This window comes from Olea europaea, chromosome 10 (genome assembly GCF_002742605.1).
Source record: "Olea europaea var. sylvestris chromosome 10, O_europaea_v1, whole genome shotgun sequence".
NCBI classification, from domain to species: Eukaryota; Viridiplantae; Streptophyta; class Magnoliopsida; order Lamiales; family Oleaceae; genus Olea; species Olea europaea.
Genome location: NC_036246.1, coordinates 38,247,472 through 38,255,556, shown reverse-complemented (window position 1 = coordinate 38,255,556; position 8,085 = coordinate 38,247,472).

Sequence of the window (8,085 nt, the reverse complement as noted above, 5' to 3'; positions counted from 1 at the left end):
TTAGTGTGAAAGATGTTCTTTCGAAGCCAGTCATCTTTATCTTCTTCTTGAACAATACTTAAGCTCATTTGAGTTACCAATGACTCCCCGTGATCTGCGTAGATAATTTCTTCGTCTTCTACTAATGAATTTTCTAGAACTTCAAGTGAGCCTTCATTCACCCCTTTGTCACTTTCCTCTTCAACTAGACTGATGATTTGACAATTAGGACATTCGAATGCAATATGTCCATAACCTTGACAGTTAAAGCAGTGACAAGAATTCCCTAGTGCTGATTGCTTCCAGCTCGATCCAATATCTCCTTTTGAAGTCGATTTTGAAGTAGGTTTGATCGGTGGAGGGGTTTTGGAAGTAGTACTATCACGAACATTAGATCGAACGGTACGACCATGAGCTTCCTTTAGTTGTTTCTCAACCTTGAGAGCAAGCTTGCAAACATCGTTGTAACTTCAATATGGTTGTAGTTGAACAACATTAACAATTTCAGTCTTAAGATATCGGGCTACCATTTGCTCTTCTGGTTCAACAGGATCACATTTCATCATATAAAGTTCAAACTCAACGGTATATTCCTCAACGGTCAGCTCTTTTTGCTTAAGATTGTGGTATTTAAGAAAAACATCTTGCAAGTAATTATCCGGTAGATATTTTCTCTTAAGTTCCTTCTTCATCTTCTCCCATGTTGTGATCTTGCTTCGCCCTTCTCTATTTCTTCACCTTTTGAGATTCTCCCACCATAAAGAGGCATGCTTCCTTAATTTCAAAGTAATTAACTTTACTTTGGAATGATCAGGCACATCTTTATAATAAAAAATTCTTTCAACAATATGAAGCCATTCAAGAAATTCATCCGGTTGCATTCTTCCTTCGAACTCGGGAATATCCACTTTAATGTTGAATTCATGATCAAGATTATTAACTCTTCGAGGACGAAAATGAGCAGAAGAGTCATCACTATGGTTTCGATTTTCATTATGAAATGCATTGTCTTCTTCTTCACTTACATGCTCTTCCTCCGAATTTTCGCCATTGTTATTTTGAGCGAGCTCAAATTGGGCAAACTGTTGCCGAAGTTCTTGCACTTATCTCCTTAGTTCTTCATTTTCGATATCACGAACATCTCTTTCTCTACCTCGGCAACGACGAACCATGATAACCGAGGCTCTGATACCAATTGACACCGGGTTGAATTGAAGATGGATAAAGAAAAAAGAACTAGGGACCAGGAGCCTACCATCCTAGTAAATACCTAAGGGATATAGAAATCACCCCCCGAAGATATTAAACAAAGGATACAAGGCTAAGAAAACTCGCCACTCTTGGAATCCACCAAAAGATACAAAGTTTAAGAAGAGAATGATAAACACCTCTCAAAGGACATAATTTTTATTCGAAACTCTCTCTGTCCTCAAGGCTTACAATGATGTGAGTTATATAGTTGTGACTTGGAACAACCCTCCAAGCATGAGTAATTAAATTAAATGAACATACATGAACTCTAAAAGAAAAATTCGTTCATTCATCATTCATATACATTAAAGTCTTCTAGGAACCTTGAAAACATGAAAACTCCTTGTATTCTCGGGTGTATTAGACAGCTGGACAGTCAGGAGTATAATTGCAATAACTTTCCACAGAGATGTCCAAATTCAGATCCGTAAAATGTTCTAGCATCCTTACTTAATTATCTTTCCAACAATATATTATGTGAATGGAAAATATGTGTTTAACATTCTCAGAATTCTGATGAAAGTTTCCCCATGAACCTGTCTCTTCAACTCCCCATTGAAAGAATCTTGATTTCTCTTTGGTCAAGTGTTGTAATCAATGACACTCCTGTGTCATACAAGTGCCCTCTTGATTAGCATGTTGGTCACTAAGCATGTCGTGCTCTATATGTTTCGTCACAAGCATTCTCTCACAAATCTCAACTCTTGGCAATAAGCAGAAAGACACTTGATAGTTAGTCAAAATCGCTAATCTACATATTTTCTTTGCAGCACAAGTTCACTTAATTCGGACTATGTTTCTGGCTAAATTTACATTTAAATTATCTTCCTTTTTACTGAAGAAAATAGCGTAGACACTCATCAAAAGAATAAAGTCTTACGATGTTGCGCATGATATCAAGACATAAAATAATTAAATATAGACTGAAGAAGAAATATATAAAAATACTGTGATTCACATGTTCTTGTGGAAAAAAAATTGATGCATAATTTTGTACTTTTCATGATGTTTTCCACAAGATAACAACTTTAATTCTCATCATCCACTATTGCTGCCTAAGTCCAAAAGTCCAATATTCAAACAGCATTGATGTTGACAAGTTTTAGGGCTGTGGTCCATTTTCCACAACTTTGCAGATGATCAATGAGTAATTGTGGATATAGTAGCAAAATCCAATGTAAAATATTTTGGGCGTAAAATTAGAAGAATGGCATAACTAGGAAAAATTAGAATGAAAATAAGAAAAATCTTGTAACTCCAAATTATTAATAATTTTTATAATATTTCTATCCTGTGTGACTATTTGTAAATTTCCATCTATTACTGTATCTCGAGAAGTAGTAGTTTTCTCACTTGAATTAGAATCTAGATATTGTATACCCTAAAGGCAAATGTAGTTGGAAGCCAATTACAATATTGAATCTAGCAAAATATGCTCAAGGGGCTCTCTTTTGCTTTACAAATGTGAGAGATTAAGCACCCAAGTTTTCTATTTAAACGTTGAGGATCAACTTGATACATAGATCATAAGTTGAGACCTCCACTATAATTCTTCCTTGTTTTGAAGATGATGAATTTATAATTATATTATTTTATATAAGTTACCATATGTAAATATGTAGTGATGACAATAAATTAATAATATTATGAATAATAGCTGGAGGTTAGATTTGCAGCTCTCATCCTACTTTTCCTATCATTCCATTGTAAAATTAAGAAGCTTTTGATTTATTGAGAACAAGGAATAGTTTCTCGTATGATTGGTTGATTGGCAATTTGATTGAAAGAACAACTCTTTTGTGGTAGCTGATCAAATGAGATGTCATATACTGAATTTCTGAACGTATATCATTGGAAAAGGCACTATTCAGCCCCAACTAAAGAGTAGCAAGTTGATCCCCAACATCTAAAAAGCATCGAATTGCTCCTCGGTCCTTCATTTTAGTTGCACAATCAATCAATTACAATGAAAATTGTCCAAATCTACATTGAATCATCACATAACCCTTGCTTCACCAACCTTTTAGATCAAGGTTTTGCCTCCTAAATTTGGGTCGGTGCCCAAAGATTTGAAGTGAGACGTGTCTGTTACCGTTAAGCCATATGACTATTCCACGAAGTTTTGGATGGTTTCAACTGTTAGGAAATGATTGTGCAATTATAATGAAAGGATGAGGATCACCTTGCTCTTTTTAAAGGTTAGAAACTAACTTGCTACTTGGGCATATCAAACATTTTGTTTGCTTTGTATGACATAATTGGGTTGACTCTAATACAGGTATTCATGGCCTTTGGTTGGATGCTTCCAACCATCATCATGATATCGCTGCTACTCGAAAGGAGGCCTAATGCCATCATCATGGCATAATACTACGACTTGCACAATCAACACTTTCACTAGCTGCGGATACATTATGGGAAAGGTCTGGTGACAACTCGAGACCAAAGTCTAAGGGCAGGAAGTGGACATACAGTGGAGCTGCTAGTAATACCAGAGTTGGAAATGAGAAAGGAAAAAATCCTCAGACTATGAAGAAGGAAGCAAGGGATTATCGGTCATGGGCAGCCACAAATAATGTTTCGGCAAAAAGTGGAAGAGAAAGGAACGAAATTTTGGTGGATGGGACGAGCTAGAGTGTCTAATATGTCGCCGATTGTAAGGCAAATGAACCAATAGTGCATGATAAAGTTAAAATGAGCAGGAGAACAAAGAAAGGTACTCCATTGCTCGTGAAACTACTGATTGTTGTCTTCCCATTTTTGGGATTCAGGAACAAATTATTATGATAAAATCTTATGGCATGTTTAGGTAGATCGGACAACATTGAAGAAGAAAAATAAGCTTAATCACACCAAACATGCCTTTACTGTCATTATACTCGCTAGGGTGATCCTTTTCTTCCCTTGTTTGCAAGAGACAAATTTGATTGTTATGATTATTTTTCCTAGAAGGTCTCCATGCTTAGGATCCAAAGCAATTTTGCTTTGCATTCATGAATGATTAGTGGAACGATTATGCTCTTGTACTTGTTTGGTAGGGTGGAAGCTAAATTCTTGCTATTTCATTGTTCAGTTTGGACATGTATAGTCTAGTCTAGCATATTGAACACGTGTTTACTGTTTTTCTTGGTTCTATCGGCATCGTAATTGTAAGTATTATGCCCTAAGTCCAATCAATTTTGGACATAAATACTTTTATATATAATTACTGCAATTAAATGACAGATCTATTATTTAATTAATAGACAATTAAATAAATAATAGAATCCGTAGATTCAAATATTTGTAATTTGTTAATCACAAGAAGTTGTGATTGTGAGATACAAATTACATCTGATTGAATCTTAAATCATTCGTGGTCGTAAGTAATAACGAGATACGAATATCGTTATTACGGATAGACCATCACGTGTGGCATTTCTTACTTATAAAGTAAGTAGCTGATCTCACAAGTTAAAGTGTGGAGACACTTAAATGAACACGTGGATGTTTTGTTATAGAACAAAATATTGGAGACACGTCAAGAGATTCCATATGGACAACTATCTGAGTGTCAGTGGTTAATCTCTAACGTTCGGTAGTGAAATTGGTCCTTTGATTTGAGGTTATATGGTACCTTATATGAGGACAGTCATACTTTGGTGGTATTGGATGTTGCTCTGAAAAGGGCCGTTAATACGACATCGTTCGGGTATGTCAAGAATCGTATGAAGGTTGTGATTGATCAATAAAGGATTCGTCACTCTTAGATAGTAAGAGATTATGATCTGCATTTCATTCAATTAAGTCAATAACGAAATCCTTGGCCAAGGTGTAGTCATAAGTCGAAAATGAGTTTTTGACTTATATTGACTTAATAGTGGAGTGAAAGATATGATCGATGATCGAGATTGACACAATTCCATATCTCGTAATTGATCAGATCATATTGACGAAGGGATTATAGTTTTACGGTAAACGAACGAATTTGATTTTGTCATACCACGTAACATTTCCCGTCACATGTATTGTCCTGACACATTGCTAGATGTCAATCAGGGACAGCGAGTGTAAATTGACGATAAATTAAAAGAGTATTTTAATTTATCAATTTTGATTAGATCAAAATAATATTTCACGCCGTTAGGCATCGTGGTCGGGAACCTAATGGGTCGCACACAAAAGAGAATTGAAAGATTGCAGATTGTCAATTGGTTAATTTAACAATCGTTGGATAAATTAATTAATTGGATTTGTTATTTATATTCCCGAATTAATTAATTGGATTAATTAATTCACGGATCGGGTTTAATTAATTGGATTAATTAAATATTGGACCGGACCGGGCCGAGTCCGTTTAGGTTTATATAAATACATAGCTAGGGTTTGAAATCCATGTGGTTTTCATTATTCTTGCTGGCACAAGAGAAAACCCTAGAAGCTGCAATCTTATTCTCTGTGTGGATCACCGTTGGAGGCTGGACAATTGAACAGCTGTGGTGGCGAATCAAGGTTGATGGAACGAAAAGAAAAGTAAAATGATTGCAGAATTCTTCAAAGGTACAATCCTTATCACAATTTCTATCTAAACACAAAGGCGATTTTTGGTGGGAATCGAAAATTATATTAAATTTCGCTGTGCATGTATAAGTAGATTCCCAACAGTGGTATCAGAGCCTCCTTTGTATTTGTTAGAAATTGGTTTGTGTGATTAATCAGTCAAAACGTTGATTGTTATTAATTTTCTTGTTTCTAGCAATTAAGTTGAAATTTAATTTTATAATTTTGAAATCTGATTCGAAAAAAAAAGGGGATCGGGCCGCTGCAATTTGCAGTGGTGCCTGCGGGAGCTCAAGTAGCGGCATCACAGCTGCTGTTTTTAGCAGCGCGAAGGAGCTGCTAGGGCAGCAAGACCCGCCGCCTATGACGGCGGGTCTTGCCTTCCAATGGGGCGGCGCCTTACACTGGACAAACTAAACAAAAAAATATATATTTTTAGTGAATTTTAGGGTTACAGATAGTTTTGGGCGTTTGGAGGCGAGGGCCTTATTTGCAATTTCTAAAATTGCAAGCCCCCGCCCGCAAATATGATATCTGGGGTCAAATTGTTAATTTTTTAATTGAGGGTCATTTTTGGCAATACTTCATATTAAGGACCCCTGCTTGCAATTAAATGAGAAGGGTGACTTTGCAATTTTTAATTGGAGGACTTGTCACGCAATTAAGTTAATTGAAGGACCACCTTTTAATTTTAAACTTGGGTCAATTTGCAAATTTCAAAATGGGTTTTGAATTTAAATTTTAAATGGGTTTTAAAATTATGTTTTTAATTGGGTTTGACCCATGTTTTTATTTTGACCCAAATTAAAATTTTATTTAAAATTGACGACATTTTATATTTTCGTTAAAATTGGATTTTGACTTAAATATTAAACTTTGACCCCAATTGAATTTTATTTTATTTAGGAATGTTATCCTAATTTAAAATATTGATTCAATTTAAATTAGAGTTGGGCTCTAATTTAGGACTTAATTAAAATTAGATTTTAATTAATTTTTTACCCAAAGATATTTTAGAAATTAGAATTGGATTCTAATTTGACATTTAATTAAAATTTGATTTTAATTAAATTGTTTCGCCCTAAATTTTTCTTTAAATTGGAGTTAGACTCTAATTTGATGTTTAATTAAAATTTAATTTTAATTAAACAGGTTCGCTCTAAACTCTTAGATTTAGAGTTGGACTCTAATTTTACCATTTAATTAAAATTTGATTTTGATTAAATTCATTCGCCCTTAAATTTTGAAATTAGAGTTTGACTCTAATTTGATATTTAATTAAAATTTGATTTTATCAAATTATGTCCGCTAATTAAATAATTGATTAGTATAATTAATTAATTATTTAATTGTTCCGATCCATTTATCTAAAAGAGTTTAGACGACCTTAATTGCTAGAAACATGAAACTTATTTGCATATAATATTTGATATTATATAGGTATACATTNTATTATTTAATTAATAGACAATTAAATAAATAATAGAGTCTGTAGATTCAAATATTTGTAATTTGTTAATCACAAGGAGTTGTTATTGTGAGATACAAATTATATCTGATTGAATTTTAAATCATCCGTGGCCGTAAGTAATAACGAGATACGGATATCGTTATTACGGATAGACCATCACGTGTGGCATTTCTTACTTATGAAGTAAGTAGCTGATCTCACAAGCTAAAGTGTGGAGACACTTAAATGAACACGTGGATGTTTTGTTATAGAACAAAACATTGGAGACCCGTCAAGAGATTCCACATGGATAACTATCTGAGTGTCAGTGGTTAATCTCTAACGTTCGGTAGTGGAATTGGTCCTTTGACTTGAGGTCGTCATGGTACCTTATATGAGGACAGTCATACTTTGGCGGTGTTGGATGTTGCTCCGAAAAGGTCCGCTAATACCACATCGTTCGGGTACGTCAAGAATCGTATAAAGGTTGTGATTGATCAATAAAGGATTCCTCACTCTTAGATACTAAGAGATTATGATCTGCGTTTCATTCAATTAAGTCGATAACGAAATCCTTGGCCAAGGTGTAGTCATAAGTCGAAAATGAGTTTTTGACTTATATTGATTTAATAGTGGAGTGAAAGATATGATTGATGATCAAGATTAACACAATTCCATATCTCGTAATTGATCGGATCATATTGACGAAGGGATTATAGTTTCATGGTAAACGAACGAATTTGATTTTGTCATACCACGTGACATTTCCCGTCACATGTATTGCCCTGACACATTGCTAGATGTCAATCAGGGACGGCGAGTGTAAATTGACGATAAATTAAAAGGGTATTTTAATTTATCAATTT